Source organism: Hemitrygon akajei, chromosome 4 (assembly GCF_048418815.1).
Source record: "Hemitrygon akajei chromosome 4, sHemAka1.3, whole genome shotgun sequence".
Taxonomy (NCBI): domain Eukaryota; kingdom Metazoa; phylum Chordata; class Chondrichthyes; order Myliobatiformes; family Dasyatidae; genus Hemitrygon; species Hemitrygon akajei.
The window spans coordinates 131,264,620-131,285,702 of NC_133127.1; the positions used below are offsets into that span (position 1 = coordinate 131,264,620).

The following is a 21,083-nucleotide window of genomic DNA, read 5'->3' on the forward strand; positions in this document are numbered from 1 at the left end:
TCTGAACCGACTCCAATGTCAGCACATCCTTTCTTAGATAAAGGGTCCCAAACTGCTCACAATACTCCAAGTGAGGCCTCAGCAGGGCCTTATAAAGCCTCAACATTACATCCTAGCTTTTATATTCCAGTCCTCTTGAAATGAGTGTTAACATTGAATTGGCCTTCCTCACTAACAACTCAATATGCAAATTAACCTTTAAGTGGTCATGTACAAGGAATCCAAGTCTCATTGCACCTTGGATTTTTGAATTTTCTTCCCGTTTAGAAAATAGTCTATGATTTTATTTCTTCCACCAAAGTGCATAACTGTACACTTCCCAACACTATTTCAACTGTCACTTCTTTGTCCATTCTCCTAATTTGTCCAAGTCCTTCTCCAGACACCCATCTGCTGTGTGCCATTTATCATTTCCCCTCCCTCACCTAGCCCCATCATCCCTGGTCACCTGGATTAGATATTGCTCATCAGCTTTTTCCCTATCCCTCCCCTTTCCTCCAGATGGACCATCTCTCTTTTCCACTCCAAGTCCTGATGCAGGGTCTCAACCCAAACCCTTAGTTATCCCTTTTCCCTCCACAAGTCCTGCCTGACCTACTGAGTTCCTTCAGCTGTTTGTTTCATTGTTGCATCCACAGTCTATTCAGTCTCAAACATAATCTGCTGTTGAAAGGTGATTAATTCAATTAAAGATATTGTCTTTCTCTGCCTGAAACATATTGGTCTTTCAGACTGGCACATTCCAATGTTCAGTGTTACCGGCAGAGTTATGCTTTGAAACTTGGTGCAGTCTATCGCTTAAGAATCTCCTGCTATTGCATGTTCAGTTTTTAAAAAAATAAAACTTTACTTGAACTACTTAGCCATGGAAGTTAAAGCGAAAAAAGATGTCATGCTGATATACATGAATCCTGTACATAATCTGTAGGCTGCCACCCCGGTGCTCAGTCCTCCCAGTTCGAAGTCCATCCCAAATCACCACCATGCCAAACCCAAGTGTGACCCTGACTTGCGAAGCTCTGACTCAGAGAACATAGAAGAGTACAGAACAAGAACGGGCACTTCGGCCCACAGTGTTGTGCCAAACCAAATAAATTAGTAATCAGATGGCCAACTAAAATAATCTCTTCTGCCTATCCTTCCATTTTCCTCACATTCATGTGCCTATTTAAACATCTCTTAAAAGCCCCTAATGTATCTGCCTCTACCACCATTCCAGGCACCCACCACTCTGTGTTTAAAAAAAAACAAATTGCCTCTCACACCTCCTTTAAAATCATCAGCTCTCCAATCAAATGCATACCCTCTGGGATTAGGCATTTCAACCTTGGGGGAAAAGATACAGTGTGCCTACTCGATCTCTACTCTCATAATTGTCATGCTTGCACAGGTAGACACCTCCCAGTCTCCACCCAGCTAACAGGAGCCACCTGCTACTTGTTTCCAACTCATCAACTGCAGCCTATTTAAACCCAGCTCTCATCCACAGTCCCTTTCACCCATTGAACCAGCTGGCCTCAACTAGTTGCTCCTTGCTAGATTACACTGTGCAATTTATGACCCTTATACTGGAGTGCAGCTGGAGTGTGGAAGTGCAGCTTGTCCATGATCATAATGGTCTCCTGGAGTGCTAAAAAAGATAGCTGCATATCTGGGAGATGCTCACTGACCTCAAAAACATCATCACTCTGGCTCTCCATATTGACAGGCACCTCATGGGACAATCTCCCAGATCATCATCCAGACCACCAGGTTGCAGGACCCTCATCACCAACATCTCCAGAACCAAGGCAGTTAGGGAGACCTTCCTTAGTGGCCCAAGAGTGTGAGGGTTAGTGGAAAAACAATATCTGCACTTATCTGGTAAGCTCCCCTGGCCCTTTGTTCCAGTACCATAGCCCAACTCACTCCCTCTGTCCTCCATATTCTGACAGTTCTACATTCACAGGAGGCTCTGATGGATTCTGATGCAGCAGGCAACTTTCTGGATCGGACTCTGTGCACTCAGATTGGACTCCCTACCAAACCTATCTCGCAGGCCTTCAACATCATGGCCATTGACGGACATCCCTTGGAGTCCCAAGCCAGAGTGTGCACTCAGCCTGTGCATGAGTGTTGGAGAACACTGCAAGTCCATCCAGTTCCACCTGACTGACTCATCCAACACCCTTCTCATCCTGGGTTACTCCCCACTCTCCACTCACGACCCACAGTTTGCTCGGTCATCCGGTGCATTGCTGAGTTAGGGACCCACCTGCCTGTAACCTCAGTTGACTTCACCTCGTAAGTCCCTGGAGATGAAGGAAACACCCAGCCTCACAAAATTCCCCACAGGAATATCACAACTTAGCCATTACCTTCAGTTAAAAAGGAAGCCAGCATCCTGCCGCCTCACAGACCTCACAGCTGCGTGACTAACCTCCTCCCAGAAACCACCCTTTCCTGAGGTTGGCTGTTTTCCCTCTCCCCTCCTGATGCCCAATTATTGAATGACTACATTTCCAAAGCGCTACGCCATGGCTCATTTGACCATCCCATTCCCCAGCATGTGCAGGATTCTTCTTTGTCTAACAGAAAGATTGGGGTCTTCGTCCCTGCATTGACTATTGTGGACTCAACAAAATCACCATTAAGAACAGCTATCCATGCCCCTTGATGGATAGCACATTCAAACACTCCCAGGGACCCAGATCTTCACCAAACTTGACTTGTGGAGTGCATGCAACCTGATCCATATCTGCTGGGGGATGAGTGGAAGACAGTGTTCACAATAACCACTGGAGATGCCTTTTGGACTCTCCAACAGTCCAGCCATTTTCTAAGCCTTCATTAGCAAAATCCTCTGAGACATGCGTGTGGAGGTTTCATGAGGTTAGGAGTTACCTCCATCTCCACAGATTTACGAGGTGTATGCGTTCATCTACCTCGACAACATCTTCATCTTCTTCAAGAACCCCCAAGAGCATGTTTGTCACAACCCTTCAGTCCTTTAGCGTCTTCTCAAAAACAAATTGTACTGCAGGTTAGACAACAGCCAGTCTACACCCCAGTTATTTCTTTCTTGGGTTCACCCCAAGACATAACCATGGATCCAGAGAAAGTGTGTTAAGTGGCCCCATCCGTGCTCCATCAGACAGCTACAATGCTTTTTGGGCTTCTCCAACTTGCACTGCTGTTTCATCAGGAACTATAGCCAAATCACCACTCCTCTCATCTACCTCACAGATAACTTGGTCTGCTGCTATGGACAATGCTTTCAAAGATCTGGAGATATTTCACTACCACTACAACTCTCCACCATCTGAGCCCCTCCGGAACTTTTGTGGCAGAGGTGGATGCATTTGATGTGGGTGTCAGGTCCATCCTTTCCCAGCAAGGACCAGACGGTGAGCTCTTGCACACATTCAACTCTACACAGCACCATTGTGGCATAGGAGAGAGGAAAAGTCAGAAGTAAGAAAGAGACAATCAGCAAATGGAGAAGTTTCTGTGATGCTTCACTGCCTCTAATCCTTCCACAAGGAAGAATTTTATGCTCTGGACTGAAATGTCCTACAATCTATACAACTCTTCTGCCACAGCTGTCACCCTTTGAAGTACTTCATGGCTACCAATCCCCACTGTTCCCCATGGAGGAGCCAATGGTGGAGGTCCCATCTGCCAGGGCCCAAGTTCCTATTGAAATGCTTGGAAGTGTCTTGCCCTTAACAGTTTTTCTCTTTATATTTGACCTACCAAGGTGAAATACTTCACCTTTGGCTGGGCTAAACTCTTTTGGCATTTCTCTGCCCATATCTACAACAGATCTACAGTGCCTATAAAAAGTATTCATCCCCCTTGGAAGTTTTCATGTTTTATTGTTTTACAACACTGAATCACAATGGATTTAATTTGGCTTTTTATTACACTGATCAACAGAAAGACTCTTTTGCATCAACGTGAAAACAGGTCTCTACAAAGTAATCTAAATTAATTACAAGTATAAAGCACAAAATAATTGATTGTATAAGTATTCACCTCCTTCAAGCCTATATTTAGTAGATGCACCTTTGGCAGCAATTACAGCCTTGAGTCTGTGCGGATGGGCTCTTTCAGCTTTGCACATCTGGACACTGCAATTCTTCCCATTTATCTTTACAAAACTGCTCAAGCTCAGTCAGACTGCATGGGGTTCATGAGTGAATAGCCCTTTTCAAGTCCAGCCACAAATTCTCAGTTAGATTGAGGTCTGGACTCTGACTTGACCACTCCAGGACAATAACTTAGTTGTTTTTAAGCCTTTCCTGTGTTGCTTTGACTTTAGGCTTGGGCTCATTGTCTTGCTGGAAAACAAATCTTCTCCCAAGTCGCAGTTCTCTTGCAGACTGCACCAGGTTTTCCTCCAGGATTTCCCTGTATTTTGCTTCATTCATTTTACCCTCTACCTTCACAAGCCTCCCAGGGCTTGTTGCAGTGAAACATTCCCACAGCATGATGCAGCCACCACCATGCTTTACGGTAGGGATGGTGTGTTTTAGATGGTGTGTGGTGTCTGGCTTATGCCAAACATAGCGTTTAGTCTGATGGCTATAAAGCTCAATTTTTGTTTCATCAAACCATAGAACCTTCTTCCAGCTGACTTCAGAATCTCCCACATGCCTACTGGCAAACTCTAGCCGAGATTTCATGTTTTTTTTTCAACAGTGTTGAAACTTTTTTATTCTCCCATAAAGCTGTGACTGGTGCAGCACCTAGGCAACAGTTGTTGTATGCACAGTCTTTCCTGCCTCAGCCACTGAAGCTTGTAACTTCTCCAGAGTTGTCATAGCTCTCTTGGTGGCCTCCCTCACTCGTTCCCTTGTGCGGTCACTCAGGTTTTGGGGATGACCTGCTCGAGGCAGAATTTGAGCTGTGCCACATTCTTTCCATTTCTTGATTGACTTAACTGTACTCCAAAGGATATTTAATGACTTGGAAATTTTCTTGTATCCGTCTCCTAACATGTGCTTTTCAATATCCTTTTCACAAAGTTGCTTTGTGTGTTCTTTTGTCTTCATGGTGTCGTTTTTGCCAGGATACTGACTCACCAGCAGTTGGACCTTCCAGATACAGGTGTACTTTTACTACAATCATTCGAAGCACCTTGATTGCACACAGGTCTCCGAAAGCAGATTCTCCATTTAACTAATTATGTGACGGCTAACATCAATTGTCTACACAAGTGATGATTTGGTGTGTCATATTAAAGGGGGGGGGGTGAATACTTGCATAATCAGTTATTTTGTGTTTTGTATTTGTAATTAATTTATATCACTTTGTAGAGATCTGTTTTCACTTTGACACGAAAGAGTCTTTTTCTGTTCAATGTCAAAAAAGCCAAATTAAATCCTCAATGTTGTAAAACAATAAAACATGAAAACTTTCAAGGGGGGGTGAATACTTTTTATAGGCCCTGTACATCCTGTTGTAGTCTTTGCCAGTCATCTACAATATTCACAACACCACCAATCTTCATATCATCTGCAAACTTACTAAACTACTTATTTAATTTTCATCCAGATCATTTATGTGCATCACAAATGGCAGGCATCCCAGCACTGATCTCTGCAGAACGCCACAAATCACAGACCTCTAGCTAGAATAAGCCCCTTTGACCATCAGCCTCTGTCTTCTATTAGCAAGCCAGTTCTGAATCCAAATGGCCAATTCCCCCATTGATCCATGCATCTTAATCTTCTGGATGAGCTTCCTCTGATCCTTCTCAAATGCCTTATTAAAATCCATACAAACAACATCCACAGCTCCACTTTCATCACCTCATTAAAAAAACCTCTATCAATTTAGTAAGGCACAACTTGCCCTGCACCAAGCCATGCTGGCACTGCCTAATTAGGCCACAGTATTCCAAAGGCTAATACAATTTGGAAACTTGTCTCTATTGCTAATATCCTTTACCTTTTTCCACTACTGGCCTCTCATTAGATTAAGTATAAAGTACTGGGTAGGGAAAGGCAGCATATGTGGAGTTGCCATTCTGCATTCATTATGATATCTTTGTACAATGACCAGCAATATTTAATGTTTAAAAACTCCATTCATTCCTAACAAGCAGCAGCAACATTAGATGAGCCCATGGTAAAAACAAAGGCTCTTTTCTCTATGGTTCTAAAAGAAAATATATAATTTGTTTATTAACTAATGGATTCTATGCAGTGACATTACAAACAGAGAAGCTGGCTGATGATCAAGCATGTATCTTGATTCCTCCTTTTGTGATTATCAGAGAAGATACTCCCAGGCCAAGGGCCAATAGTTTTTGGATCTGGATAGTGAAGCATTCCTCATAAGTTGACTCATTGAGTCTATGCCAATCCTTAACACTCCCATTCTCCCACATTTTAAGTTTCCCTATTCACTCCTACATGATCATTAACCACAAAACTCTCTGGTTTCTCCTACTTAAGTTACAAAAGTCAATGAATCTACAACACTTTTAGATCTTAGTGGAAGCCAGAACACCTGGGCGAACCCTATACTGTGACAGAGAAATTGTGTAAACTGCACACATACAACTATGAGGTCAAACCTAACACTGTGAGATAGTTGTACTACCTGCAGTGACATGAATTGGTACAAATTCTAAACGTGTTCTCGCTTTCTCTGAGGAATCAAATTACAAAGTAGGTATGGTATAAACCTTCACTGTTTCAAGGGAAGTTCCAGTTGGAAGGTACGAGAAATATATATGCCACAAATGTTTCTTTTTCTTCATTCTCCTCTTCCTTGGCAGTCACACTTGATCGAAGATGACTTGTTTCTCCTGCAGTTCAGTGGGTTCTGAAGTAGCTAATGAGGGTAATGTGGTAACCAGAGAGATAAAGAGGAGAAGGTTGTTGACAAGGTGGAAAGTGACTAGATTGTGAGATGATCCACTCTTTGCACTTAGAGGGCTTTCTGTACTCCTGATGAATGATTTCAAGGTTCTCTACATCATCCCATCTCCATCTCCACACTGAGTGTACATAGGCCAGTCCCCAGGAGTTACTGGGGGTATTAAACATTTTAAGGAATCTTTGAGTGCATCCATGAATCTTTTTTCAGTCCATCTGATTTCCATTCAGCAATGCAAGAAGCAGATGGGTTTTCTACTGATTTGATTCAATGTTTTGAGATGTGGTGGGGAAAGGAGTACATGATATATGGTTTTAAGAAACATGGGGCATTGTATAGGGGCAAAGTGAGATCAATGCATCGATGGGGATTAAGGGTTAATAATTGTGGGAGCAGGTGTTATTGTTTCCAGAGTGATATTGATGAGGGAAGGATGGTTGATATTGTCAATGATATAGGAACTATCTGTGTTTGTAAGGGATTAGTAATCACAGGCAAATTGATGAATGTGAGACAGGCCAATGTTCACGGGGTGAGTGAAGTCGGAGAAACCGTAGAGGGTCATTGATCTTGACAGCAGACATTTTTTTGTGTGTGGTCTACTCAATAACTACAGAACGTGTCAGTGTTGCTGGGAGAAGGATCAGTGATCAGTGGGATACCAATGTGTGCAGGCAGGGTCAGTGATCACAGGAGATTCACAATAAGAGGATGTCAGTGTCACTGAGGCTCTCTGTCATTGTCTGTGGGGATGGTCAGTAATTGCTGAGGTGTCAGTGATTGGAGGAGATCTTTAATTGGGGAGAGGAAGTGTCATTGTTTGTGAGGGTGTCAGTCAGCTCGGGATATCATTGTTTATGAGATGGCAGACTTAATTACTCCTTCCGGCCCACAAGCACTGCTGGATAACACTGGGGCATTCCACAGAGCAGCTCACGCTTCCCTTTTGCTGCTGGCATCCTAAGGTCCAGGAAACCCTACGGGTTAATGTTAAAACTGATGAAGGTATAAAATGTGATGGCCACCACCTCAAAATGGGGATCAGCTTCCTGTTTTGGGTACATTGTTCCTGTTCTCTGTTAAGCCCAGAAATGGGTTAGTGCAAGTAAGGCTGGGGTCAGATTTGAGATTTTTTACAACTTTACATTCTATCCAAAGAAAACCCATTTATTTTTGCCATTAGTTACAATTTTGCTCATTACTACTAGTCTTCCTCTGTCTTATTTTCAATTCCAGAGCTGTAAACTACCGTATATCCATGTATTTTCCTCTCATTAAGAGAGCTGTGCTGCCTCCTCGAATAACTGCTCTAACATTATTGTCTTTGGTGTAGTTGAGTTAATCAAATTGAAACACAGATTAAAGAGACAGGAAGCAAGTCAGAATATTTGATGGCATTTTGCTGCCATTGCACTCCTGTTTAACACATTATCAGTGCTGAGCAAGTAGTTGCCAATTCAGTCACAACATAGCAATAAAAAAGACTCTTTTAACTTTTCATCAAATTGAATACAAACTATTTGAATTACTAGATCAGTACGTAACCTGCCTGATTTTGACTTCTGATTACAATGTAATTTAAACCTTATTCTTTAATACAAAATAGTACCGCCTCAAATTAGATTTCAATTAAAACAAATTATTCTCTATGATTTAAGTACATTGATTGTAACTGGAATTTATTTGTTGGTTTCAATTTATCACAATTCTGAAAAATTGATTATTTTTGTATTGTATTGAATGGAATGAAATAAAAGATGGAACTTTGGATTTTAATTCTGCTAATCTATAGTACATAGAACATAGAAAACATACAGCACAATACAGGCACGTCAGCCCACAAAGCTGTACCGATCATGCCCCTACCTTAGAACTACCTAGGCTTTACCCACAGCCCTCTATTTTTCTAAGCTCCATGTAGCCATCCAGGAGTCTCTTAAAAGACCCTATCGTTTCTGCATCCACCATTACCGCTGGCAGCCCATTCCATGCACTCACCACTCTCTGCGTAAAAAAACTTAGCCCTGACATCTCCTCTGTACCTACTTCCAAGCACCTTAAAACTCTACCCTCTTGTGCTAGCCATTTCAGACCTGGGGAAAAGCCTCTGACTATCCACACGATCAATTTTGAATCTATACTGAGCACTGGTTTATCTAATTGAAGCAAAAAGCTTGGGCATGCAAAACAACATTTTTTATTGTACCTCGATGCATGTGACAGTAATAAACCAATTATCAATCACCAAATCTGAAACAGAAATAGAAACACTCAACAGATTAAGTAACATCAGTGGGGAGAAGGACCATTCTGGTGAAGATTGGTCCTACCATTTTTTCAGAAATGCTTCTTGCATTTTCTGGATTTCCATCCAATTATCTTGTTCATACATTGCAACTAAGATCTGGGTCTAGGCCAATACAGATGTTTTATAAGTACTTCATTCCAACAGTGGGTCAATTTTTAAATTCCATTTTTGATATATGGTGTCACTGGCAAAGTCTCCCAAACGTTGTGCGTTTCCCAAATATGATGCTTTTCCAAATGGAAGTCATGGCATCTACCCCGTCTGGGTAGTCATGGAATCTGTTACTGAGAATGAGGTTTTGGGGTACTCGGAGGCTAATGATAAAATAAGTCAAAGTCAGCATGGTATCTGTAAAGGGAAATCTTGTTTGACGAATCTGTTAAGGGTACTTTGAGGAAGTAGCAAGCAGGGTGGACAAGGAAGAGGCAGTAGATGCAATTTACTTGTATCTTTAGAAGGCATTTGATAAGGTGCCACAAATGAGGCTGCTTAACAAGATAAAAGCCTCTGGTGTCACAGGACAAAAACTGGCATGGATAGAGGAATGGCTGACAGGCAGGAGGCAGTGAGTGAGAATAAAAGGGACCTTTTCTGGTTGGTTGCCAGTGATTTGGATAATGGTATTGATGGCTTTGTGGCAAAGTTTGTGGATGATATGAAATTAGGTGGAGGGGTAGGTAGTGCTGAGGAAGCAATACAATTGTAGCAAGACTTAGACAAATTGGAAGAATGGGCAAGAAAGTGGCAGATGGAATACAGTGTTGGGAAATGTATGATAATGCATTTTGGTAAAAGGAACAATAATGCGGACTATTATCTAAGTGGAGAGAAAATTCAAATGTCGGAGGTGCAGAGGGACTTTGGAGTCCTTGTGCAAACTCCCAGAAAGCTAATTTACAGGTTGTGTCTGTGGTAAAGAAGCCAAATGCAATGTTGACATTTATTTCAAGGGGGAATAGAATATAAAATCAAGGAGATAATGCTGAGTCTTTATAAGACTCTAGTCAGGAGTATTGTCAACAGTTTTCGGCCCCTTATCTCAGAAAGGATGTGTTATTGGATAGAGTCCAGAGGACGTTCACAAGGATGGTTCTGGGAATGAAGGGGTTACCATATGAGGAGTGTTTGGTAGCTGTGGGCCTCTATGAGGATTTGGTGAGAAGCCAGGTATATGTGGTTGATCCAGAATCAGCCGTGACAGATTGGCTGAGCTGACTAGATGGCTGAATGGCCTAATTCTTCTCCTATGTTTTATGGTCTAGACTTTGTGGGAGAAGCCAGAGAATGTTATTAGAAGGTTGCCTCTCCGACTGCAGGCCTGTGACTAATGGTGTGTTGCAGGAATTGGTACTGGGTCTGTTCTTTGTTATTTATATCAATGCCCCGGATTATAATGTGGTAATCAGAGAATTTGGGGATGTAATGCACAGTAAGGAAGGCTATCAAAGTTTTCAGTGGATATGGAACAGCTGAAAGAATGAGCTGAAAAATGGCAGATGTAATTTAATGCAGACGAGTGTGAGGTGTTGCAGTTTGGGAGGACAAACCAAGGTAGGACTTGCATGGTGAGTGATAGGGCACTGAGGAGTGTGGTAAAATAGAGGGATCTGGAAATACAGATCTATAATTCCTTGAAAGCGGCATCACAGTTAGATAGAATCATAAAGAGAGCTTTTGGCACATTGGACTCACAAATCAGAGTGTTGAGTACAGGGATAGGGATGTTATATTGAAGTTGGTGAGGTCTAATTTGGAATATTGTGTACAGTTCTGGTCACCGACCTACAGGCAAGATGTCAATAAGATTGAAAACATGCAGTGAAAAGTTCCAAGGGTGTTGCCAGGACTTGAGGAACTGAGTTATTGGAAAGGTTGAAAAGTTTAGGACTTAACTCCCTAGAGCCTAAATATATAATAGCACAATAAGAAATTATGGGAGGCATACATAAGGCAAATGCAAACAGGCCTTTTTCCACTGAGCTTGTGTGAGACCACAATTAGAGGTCATGGGTTAAGGGTGAAAGGTGAAATATTTAAGGGGAACCTGAGGAGGAACTTCTTCACTCAGAGGGCGGTGGGAGTGTGGAATGAGCTGCCAGCATGTGTGGTGGATGCTGGTTTGATTTCAACACTTAAGAGAAATTTGGACAGGTACAGGGATGGAAGGGGTACCGGGGCTATGGTCCAGGTGCCGGTTAATGGAACCAGACAGAATAATAGTTCATCATGGCTTGGAAGGGCTGAAGGTCCTCTTTCTGTGCTGTAGTGTTCTATGGCTCTAAAGCTTCCAAATCCTGATGCTCACCCCAATGCAACACTCAGTACAGTACCCTGATTTCCTCTACAGTTTAATCTTCATTGCTATGTATTTGCCTTCATGTTCCACGCCTTGTGATCAAGACCAGAATTTTGTTGTTTTTATTTTATGCATTAATGTAACAAAAACCTATAGCTGTATTTCCTTCCACACTTATTGTGGTCCACACATTGAGCATAATTCCACTTTGTTTCATAATTATTATTGAGCTCTAATATGTTTACTCTTAAATTCAATCCCTCTAGCAATGAAGGCCAACGTTCCATCTGCCTGCTTGGTAGGCTGCTGCACCTGCAAATCAACCTTTTGTGATTCATGCACAAGCACTCCCGATTCCCTCTGCACAGCAGCATGCTGCATTCTTTATCACTTAAGAAATAATCTGATCTTCCAAAGTGGATGACCTCACATTTACCAATGTTATACTCCACCTGCCAGACCCTTGCCCACTCACTTAACCTACCAATATCTCTCTGCAGACTCTATATCCTCTACACAATTTGCTTTTCCACTCAATTTAGTGCCATCAGCAAACTTAGATACACTACACTCGGCCCCTTCTTCCAAGTCGTTAATGTATATTGTGAACAGTTGCGGGCCCAGCACCGACCTCTGTGGCACACCGCTCACCACAGATTGTCAGCCAGAGTAACACCCGTATGTCCCAACTCTCTGCTTTCTATTAGTTAACCAATCCTCTATCCATGCTGATCTATCACCCCCCAACTCTATTCATCCTTATCTTATGGATAAGTCTTTTATGTGGCACCTTTTCTGAATGCCTTCTGGAAATCTAAATAAATGATGCCCATCTGTTCCCCTCTATCCATTGCACTTGTTATATCCTCAAAAGAACTCCAGGAAGTTTGTCAAACAGGATCTGGCTTTGCTGAATCCACGTTATGACTATCTGAGGGATTCATTTCTTTCCCGATGCCTTGCTATTTCTTCTAGTATTTTCCCTACTACAGATGTTATTCTAAATGGCATATAATTACCTGCCTTTAACCTACATACTTTTTTTGAACAGTGGCGTGACATTTACCATCTTCCAGTCCGCCGGGACCAGCCCAGAGTCCAGAGAATTTTGGTAAGTTATCACCAAAGCCTTAGCTATAACCTCTGCCATTTCTTTCAGTACCCTGGGATGCATTCCATCAGGTCCAGGGGACTTGTCTATCTTCAGGCCCACAAATTTGCTCAGCAATATCAGGCCCTTTCTCAATAGTTTTATCTGGAGTTAAAGAAACTTGGCTATAAAGCCTTAACAATCAATGAAATGCATATTTTGTTGCATTTTTGCTGGTCTCACTACTATTTATTCATTCTTCTTCCACTGACTCTTCCTTTGTGAAGGTCAGTGCTAATGATAGGTGTGATTTCAGTCAGGTATTGTTGGTGCATAGAACAGAAAGAACAGGGATTTTCAATGCCAGCTTGAGCAGCCTTCTACTCTTTCTTGAGCATAATCTGCCTTTATGTATCAATCAAGAGACTGAGTTTTGCCCAGTTGGTTATATGAACATCATGTGAGATCTCGTGCAGATGTAGCTTACTGCAAGGACACCAAATAGCAGAGGAAATGAATACCAGTGGATTTCTTTCCTCCCAATTGATTCACGTTATAGGGTTTGTAAGTTAAACAGGTGAAAAAGCTATTTAGCTCACTTTAATATTGTGCAGATCACATACAGGTCTCACCAGCTAACTGTCACAGTTGCTAAATTCTTGTAACAATTGGTTGATCACTTATCAGTAAAAATAAAAAAAAATCAAACTATTGCGGGCACATTAATGAAAGGGATTATCCACCAGATAAGAACTGAGTTACAATGCTATGTTTTTAAAGCCACATTAGACTATTAAACCAAAATATGAGCAACAAAATTCCCACAACAAGGAAAAAAAGATGTGATTATTAAACAGCAAGTTTGTAAGGATAATTCATGTAGCAAGGTTAATAGAATGTTTTCAGAATATTCCATTTTAGATAATTAAATGCTTCGTATAAGCTATAAACTTAGCTTGAATTCTAAGTTTACATGAAAATAAAATCTAAACAGTGTTAAATTATTGTGAAAAATGATTAGAACATGCAATTGTTACACTTATTATAAAGTGGTAACATCCTATACAACAGTAGCCATATTAAAAAAATTCAGAATATTTATTTCAACACAGTATTAAGCAATTACAGACTGCATTTTAAAATTTCTGAACCAGATCCCATGAAGCTTGTGCTTAGTAAAACCACATTTCAATGGAAATAATTTTAAAAATCCAACCTTATTAAGGGATATGCTTGACTTCCCTTTTTATTTGAATCAGAATCAATAAATTTCTCTCAAAAATAAAGACAAAGGTTTTTTTTTACACAATCAGAAGCCACAGTTCACACACTCAGTCTTTTCTTTGTTCTCGATTCATGAAACAGCAAGAACTCAACCATTATCAAACATCCCAGTATTGTTTGGTATATATCTAGGAATAAATACCCTTTTCAGTTTCTTACCTTGTTAAAAAGAAACATAAAGCCTTGCGTGATGAAGTTTTACAGGGTTTTCTTTGCAATCCACATCATTTAAAAATACTGAACTCCTAGCTCGTAGAACAGATTGATCCAACTAATACTAGTTCCTTCTGAGGGAGGAATGCAGCCATGTCTGGGCTTGTATACATCAGGTGTGTTGGTTGAACTTGCTTTTTGCTGGAAACTTTACAACACGCTTACACTAAACATATTCTTTCAAGTGATGAATGGATTATATGATGCATGAGACTTACTTTGAAAACAGTATTCAAGAAAAATTTGTGCTTTGGTCTTCTCCAAAACATGAAAGTTTTCTGTTATTTGATATAACCTTGTTATTTTAATAATGCATCATAAGCAAAGAATGTTTATTAAAGACTGACAGCAAAATTAAAATTACATTGAACTGTGGCAGGACCTAGAGCTCGCTTCACTTGCATGTGTCTCAACACGTTGGGTGCTTCTGATAGAACGGCTGGTTCACACCGGAGCATCAACCAATAGTTTATTTACATTGGCTACTGCTTAAATTTTATTTGTCCATCATATCCGCGATGACAGTTAGATTTGTTCAGTTCTTCTGTTGTGCTTGGATCAAGTGAATTACATGAAGAAACCTGTGTGGGAGACATTTTTAAATGGAAAAACCATTGCACTGGGGCAATTCTATTCTCTGACCTCAGAAGTCCAGGTCCAGTGATACAAACAGATGCCATAACTGAGATCTTCCTTGCTTGCAGAGGCTGACCATGACTTTGGTGCTTCGTTATGCCCTTCATTCTTTGTGAAGTGTTGCCGAACTGCCTTTCTGGCCGTTGGATCTCATTTACCCAGTCTACGGGGGCTGAATCAGCTTGCCAGGACAGGCACGTCCCTCTCTCACGGGGCACGAGATCAGCTGGCTACCCTCAACCTGGTTCAGCATGCCTTTTGAAGTAGTGTACTGGGATGTGGTCACTACCACATGCAAACAGCTACTTGGAGCCACAAGTGAGAGCTAAGTGTTCAGTGAAGACCAAAGGTGAGTCAGGTGCCCCATAATGGGCACGACAAGCCTCTTTACTAGAGGAGCTACCTCTCCCTGGACAACTCCATTCACCCCTTGGCTTCTGCAGTACATTATTATCATAAAAATTACAGTCATACATTTGTAATTGTAATTAAGTAATGTATTAGCTACTATATGATTGCAATTTTGAACTTTTATTACGTATAAGACCATAAGACACAGGAGCAGAAGTCTGCCATTTGGCCCATTGAGTCTGCTCCGCCATTTCATCATGGCTGATCCAATTTACCTCTCAGCTCCAGTCTCCAGCCTTCTCCCATATCAAGAATCTACTAACCTCTGCCTTAAATATATATAAAGACTTGGCCTCCACAGCGGCCTGTGACAAAGGATTCTACAGATTCACCTCTCTCTGGCTAAAGAAATTCCTCCACAGCTCCATTCTAAAAGGACCCCCTTCTAACCCGAGGCTGAGTCCTCTGGTCTTAGACCCTCCCACCATAGGAAACACCCTCTCCACATCCACTCTATCAAGGCCTTTCAACATTTGATAGGTTTCAATGAAGTCACCCCTCATTCTTCTGAATTCTAGCAAATACAGGCCCAGAGCCATCAGATGCTCTTCATATGACAAGCTATTCAATCCTGGAATCAATTTTGTGAATCTCTTTTTAACCCTCTCCAGTTTCAGCACATCCTTTCTAAGATAAGGGGCCTAAACCTGCTCACAATACTCCAAGTGAGGCCTCACCAGTGCTTTATAAAGCCTCAACATTACATCCTTGTTTTTATATTCTAGCCCTCTTGAAATGAACACCAACATCGCATTTTAATTCCTCGCCACAGATGTATATAAAGACGGTCTCCCTAGCTGCTGTTTGAATGGTCATTAGAAGATACCTCCAGAACTTCCTTTTAATATCTTTTAGATCTGTAGCATACATAAAAATCTTAAAATCTCTTTATCAGCTTCCATTGAAGTTTATTTCCCATCAATTGTACAACTTTTGAAATCAGATAACATTGTCACAATAAGCTAGAAGAAAATGGATTTGGTATTCCTTTCAAGCTAGTTTGGAGGTGAAATACAGGAGGACTGGCAATTATATATCGATAAGGATTGACAATCTCATTAGGAATATGGTTTCTAATTAATGGCACTTGCAGATGCCAAGACTTTAAAACCATGGGGGCAGCGTTCAAAGGCTGGACACTCTTGTGCAATACCAGACATGCAGAAGTTGCATCCAACAGATATAAATGGCTCCCATAGCTCACCATTAATCGAGAGAGCAGGGTGGACCACGACATGAGGCAAATGCAGTGCTTTATTATCATCTTACTTCTGCATTTTGCATGAGCTATCCCATTCTGGAGTGGCAAGTCCATCACAGATATATCGAAATTAGTGTGCCATCATGTGATACTGCCAGGTTGGAACTAATACCTGCAGCTTGTGTGTGGGAAACCCAACAATGGAACCAAATGAGGTTAATCAGACCCGCACTGAGATTCTTAATAGCTAATGTGGTAGAAACTAATTTGAAATTTAGAGATTGCACCTCTGGGGAACAGATGGGTGACAAGATAAGAGACACTTTTGTCCATTTTTGGAGAACGAATGAAACATCAGGGTGACTGCCATTGAGAACTGGAACACAAGCAATAGCAGGTTGTGGGAGGAGTTGTAGCTGGACAATAGAGTGAGTATATAGAAAGACTGATTTTGCAGTAAGTGCTATACAAATACTGGTCTGTAGAAAAAGGCTCAAATTCTATGATTTCCAGAGTACTTCCAACCAGCTGTTTGCAACTGGCTATTGTTTTCGGTATACCCACTTCCAGCTGGATCAGCTGGACATTCATTAACAATAGCTATGTAAATTATCTCTAATTTCTTTGGCTTTGTATGGTTTTAGAGTGCTATCGTAGGCATGGCATATGTCCTCTTTAAGCTGCATATAAATGCTTAAGACATTTTACGAATGGGAAGGCTGGACGTAAACAAGTAGCCACTTAGATTCCCATCTCTGCTTTGTTTATCATAAGTTTATGGAGTCAGTGCACTTAGAGGAGGTGGTAGGGGAGTCATTAATGAAAGATCAGCACCTTAATATTAATATCAAGAGGAGAAGAGTTAGGAGAAATTTCCTCACAAAGAGCCATTAAGCCAAAATCATTCATTATTTTTTCAAGCAAAAAAATAGATCAGTACCACAGGCGAGAATGACTGGAGGAGTGAATTCAGATATCAGAGTTAATTTTGGATTGCTCTATCAAAGTAGTGGCACAGATGCATCAATCAAATAGATTCTTTATGTTTTTGAGATTGCCTACGGATAGAGTCAGAGTCATCATTGGGAATAGAATCACTGGAAGTAAAATGGTATTCTACTGAGAGCTTGCCACTTGCCTTAAGATCAAACCTTGAACTTTGTGTTCTGTTCCAAACGCCAGATAAATTATATACTAGCTGAGAAAAGGGTATTTTTATGCTTTTGGGACATGTAAATGTCACTATTTGGATTGCATTGGCTCAAGAGAGTAACTCCCTTGTACCTTCTGAAGGCCAAATGCTGATAAAAGGCATGATGTGGACATGCCAGATAGACCCACAAATTCTAAATTCATTTAGAACTTCTTTTAAGTCTAAAAGTGCAGCTGTGGTTGTCCCGTTATGTTTGCCTGCTCACTTTCAAACTGTCAAAACATTTTGATCCTACTAACATTTATGCAAAACCACAAGGAGAAAAATAATCTCTGGAATGAGTAATCTATTACCCATATCATTGCAACAAAAGCATCAATATTAAAGAATGAATTTTCCATTCCAAAGGCTAGGTTGGGCTAAGCTTGAATTTTGTGACATGAATTTGAGTAAAGGAGGACTCTGTCACAGGCTGACCAGCTGCACCTGCTGTAAACTATGATTTCAATGTCAGAGGCAAACAACAATAATTAAAGGAAGTTCTGGCAAAATAGATGTAAAAATGTAAAATAGGCAACTACTCCATGAACGGGTAAGATGGATCACATTTTTATTCCAAATATATCAAAGAAATGGATCTTGCAGCTTTATAAAACTCTAGTTAGACCACATCTGGAGTATTGCATTCAATTCTGGTCATCCCATTATAGGAAGGATGTGGATGCTTTGGCGACGGTAGAATGTAGCCTTGATTAGATAACATGTACTATAAGGAGAGGATAGACAAACTTGAGTTTGTCTACCTTTGAAGCAGTGGAGGCTGAATGGAAATCTGATTGAGGTTTATAAGATTTCGAGAGGCATAGATAGACAGACAGCCATTATCTTTTTCCTGGGTATTGCAGCATCTAATACCAGAGTACATGCATTATAGGTGAGAGGAGATAAATTCAGAGGAGATGTGCAAGGCAAGGTTTTTACAGAGTTGTAGGTGCCCTGGATGAGCTGCCTGGGGTGAAGGTGGAAGCAAATATAAAAGAGGTGTCAAAAGGCTTAAATAAACACATGAATGTGCAGGTACTGAAAGGAAATGGACATTGTATAGGCAGTAGAAATAGGTTTAGTTGGGTAAATGATTACTAATTTAGTTAGCTCAGCACAATATCACAGGACAAAGGACATTTCCTGCATTGTACTTTTCTATGTTCGCTATGTTATAGATGCAACATTTGGTTTTTTTGGCCACCTCTTTTTTCATTGTGCACGGACCCAAACACCCTTTCAAGTGAAACAGCAATTTACTTGTGCTTCCTCCAGTTAGTTTACTGTATTTGGTGTTCACAATATGGTCCCTATAATGCTTGCATTGGGTGGCTTCTTTGCAGCGCACTTTCATTCAGTCCACAAGGGTAGTCCTGAGTTTTAGATGCCTGTCATTTTACCTTTACTCCCTACCACTCTACACACTTTCCAACAAAGCCAAGGGAACAGCAATTCACTTGCAACATCTTTGGAATGCAGATGGAAACCAGAGCACCCAGAGGAAACCCACGCGGTTATGGGGAGAATGTACAAACTCCTTACAGAGAGCGTGGGAATTGACCCAGGGTCACTGGCACTGTAATAGTGTTATGCTAGCCGCTACACTACCATTCTGTCTGGAACTTGTTTCAGTTCTAATTTTATGCAGTTCTGGTCCTAGGTAATGGAATCTTAGAGTTGTGATCATGGACCATGCCTCATTCATGCCAACTAAGATGCCTACCTGAACTAGTCCCATTTGCCTGTATAGTCCATTGCCCTCTACGTTATTTATTCATGTGCCATTTAAAACTATAGCTATATTAAGAGTGAAAGGGAGACTAGGGAGAGAGTAGATCCCTTTAATGTGAAGGGCCATCTGTGTCTCCATAGGTCAGATCTGTAATGAATATTTCTTTTCTATGTTTACTGTCATGAAACTTATAGTTGCTCAAGATATAAGGGAAATGAGGAGAGCGTTCATATTACCAGGGAGCAGATATTTAAAGCCTTCCATTGCATTACAGTAGATAAATTCCCAGAGCTTGACCGAGTGCATCCTTTGACTTTGTGGGAGATGAGAGAAGAAATTATGAGGCTTACATCAGGATTAGCCACTGGTGAAGCTCTCGAAGACTGGAAGGTGGTTAAAGTTGTTCTGTTGTTAGGTGCCACGGTAACGTAGCGGTTAGCCCAACACTTTTACAGCTTGGGGTTTTGGAAGTTCAGAGTTCAATCCCAGCATCCTCCGTAAGGAGTCTCTGTACGTGCTCCTCGTGGAACGTGTGCGTTTTCTCTTGGTGCTCCAGTTTCCTTCGACAGCCCAAGGACTTATCAAGTAGGCTAATTGGTTATTGTAAATTGCCCTGTGATTAGGTTGTTGGGCCAGAAAGACCTATTCCACACTATATATTGAAATATTTAAGAGAAAAGGTAGCAGAGCAAGCAAAAGAATCACAAAAAACCAGTCAGCCTGACATCATTTTTGGGGAAGTTACTGGATAGAATTCAAAGGGGCAGGATCTACCAGCGTTTGGATAGACAAAGTCTGATTAGGAGAAGCCAGCATGGCTTTGTGGTAAATGTTTTCCATTTGGACTTTAGCGAGGCCTTCAACAAGGTCCCACATGGTAGGCTGGTCTGGAAGGTTAGCTTCCATGGAATCCAGGAAGAGCCAGTTGGATAGATTGGGTCAGAGGTATGAAGCAGAGAGTGGTGGTTGAAGATGCTTCTTGGAATGGGGGCCAATGACTAGTGGTGTGCCCGAAGGGATCAATTTTGGGACCCTTGTGATTCCATATTTATACAATCTTTCCTTATAACGCAGGTCCTCCAGTCCCAGCGATGTCCTAGTAAATTTTCCCTGCACTTTTTCAACCTTATTTACATCTTTCCTGTTGCTAGGTGACCAAAGCTGCACACAATACTCTAAATTAGGCCTCACCAAAAATTTATACACTTCAGCATTACATCCAATCTCCTGTACTCTGATTAATGAAAGCCAACGTGCCAAATGTTTTCTTTATGACCCTATCTACCTGTGCCACCACTTTCAATGAATTATGGGCATGTATTCCCAGATCCCTTTGTTCTACCACATTCCTCAGTGCCCTTCCGTTCACTGTATAAGACTTATCCTGGTTGGTCCTAATGAAGTGCAACACCCCACACTTATCTGCATTAAATTCCATCTACTATTTTTCAGCCCATTTTACCAGCTAGTTCAAATCCTGCTGCAAGATCCGATTGTCTTCCTCGCTGTCCAATACACTCCCAATCTTGGTGTTTATCTGCAAATTTGCTGATCCAGTTAACCACATTATCATCCAGATCATTGATATAGATGACAAACAACAATGGACCCAACCCGATCCCTGCAGCACTCCATTCAAGTCAAGTCAACTTTTATTGTCATTTCGACCATAACTGCTGGTACAGTACATAGTAAAAATGAGATGTTTTTCAGGACCATGGTGTTACATGACGCAGTACAAAAAACTAGACTGAACTACGTAATAAAAAAAAAATCACACTTATCCAGTCAGAGCCAACCATCAGGCAGTGCATTCCACCTACCAACCACTCTCTGAGTAAAAAACT

At 41.2% G+C, this 21,083-nt stretch overlaps 1 protein-coding gene across 2 annotated transcripts in view; it reads right to left on the reverse strand.

Moving 5' to 3' along the window:
- amotl1 (angiomotin like 1) overlaps positions 1 to 14,133 on the reverse strand; it is a 148,372-nt gene extending 134,239 nt beyond the window's left edge. For both annotated transcript variants that reach the window (XM_073043316.1, XM_073043315.1), the window contains exon 1: positions 14,008 to 14,133. The gene's annotated coding sequence lies outside the window, so the exon portion shown is untranslated. The remainder of the gene's footprint in view (positions 1 to 14,007) is intronic.
- Between the last annotated feature and the right edge of the window lie 6,950 nt (positions 14,134 to 21,083).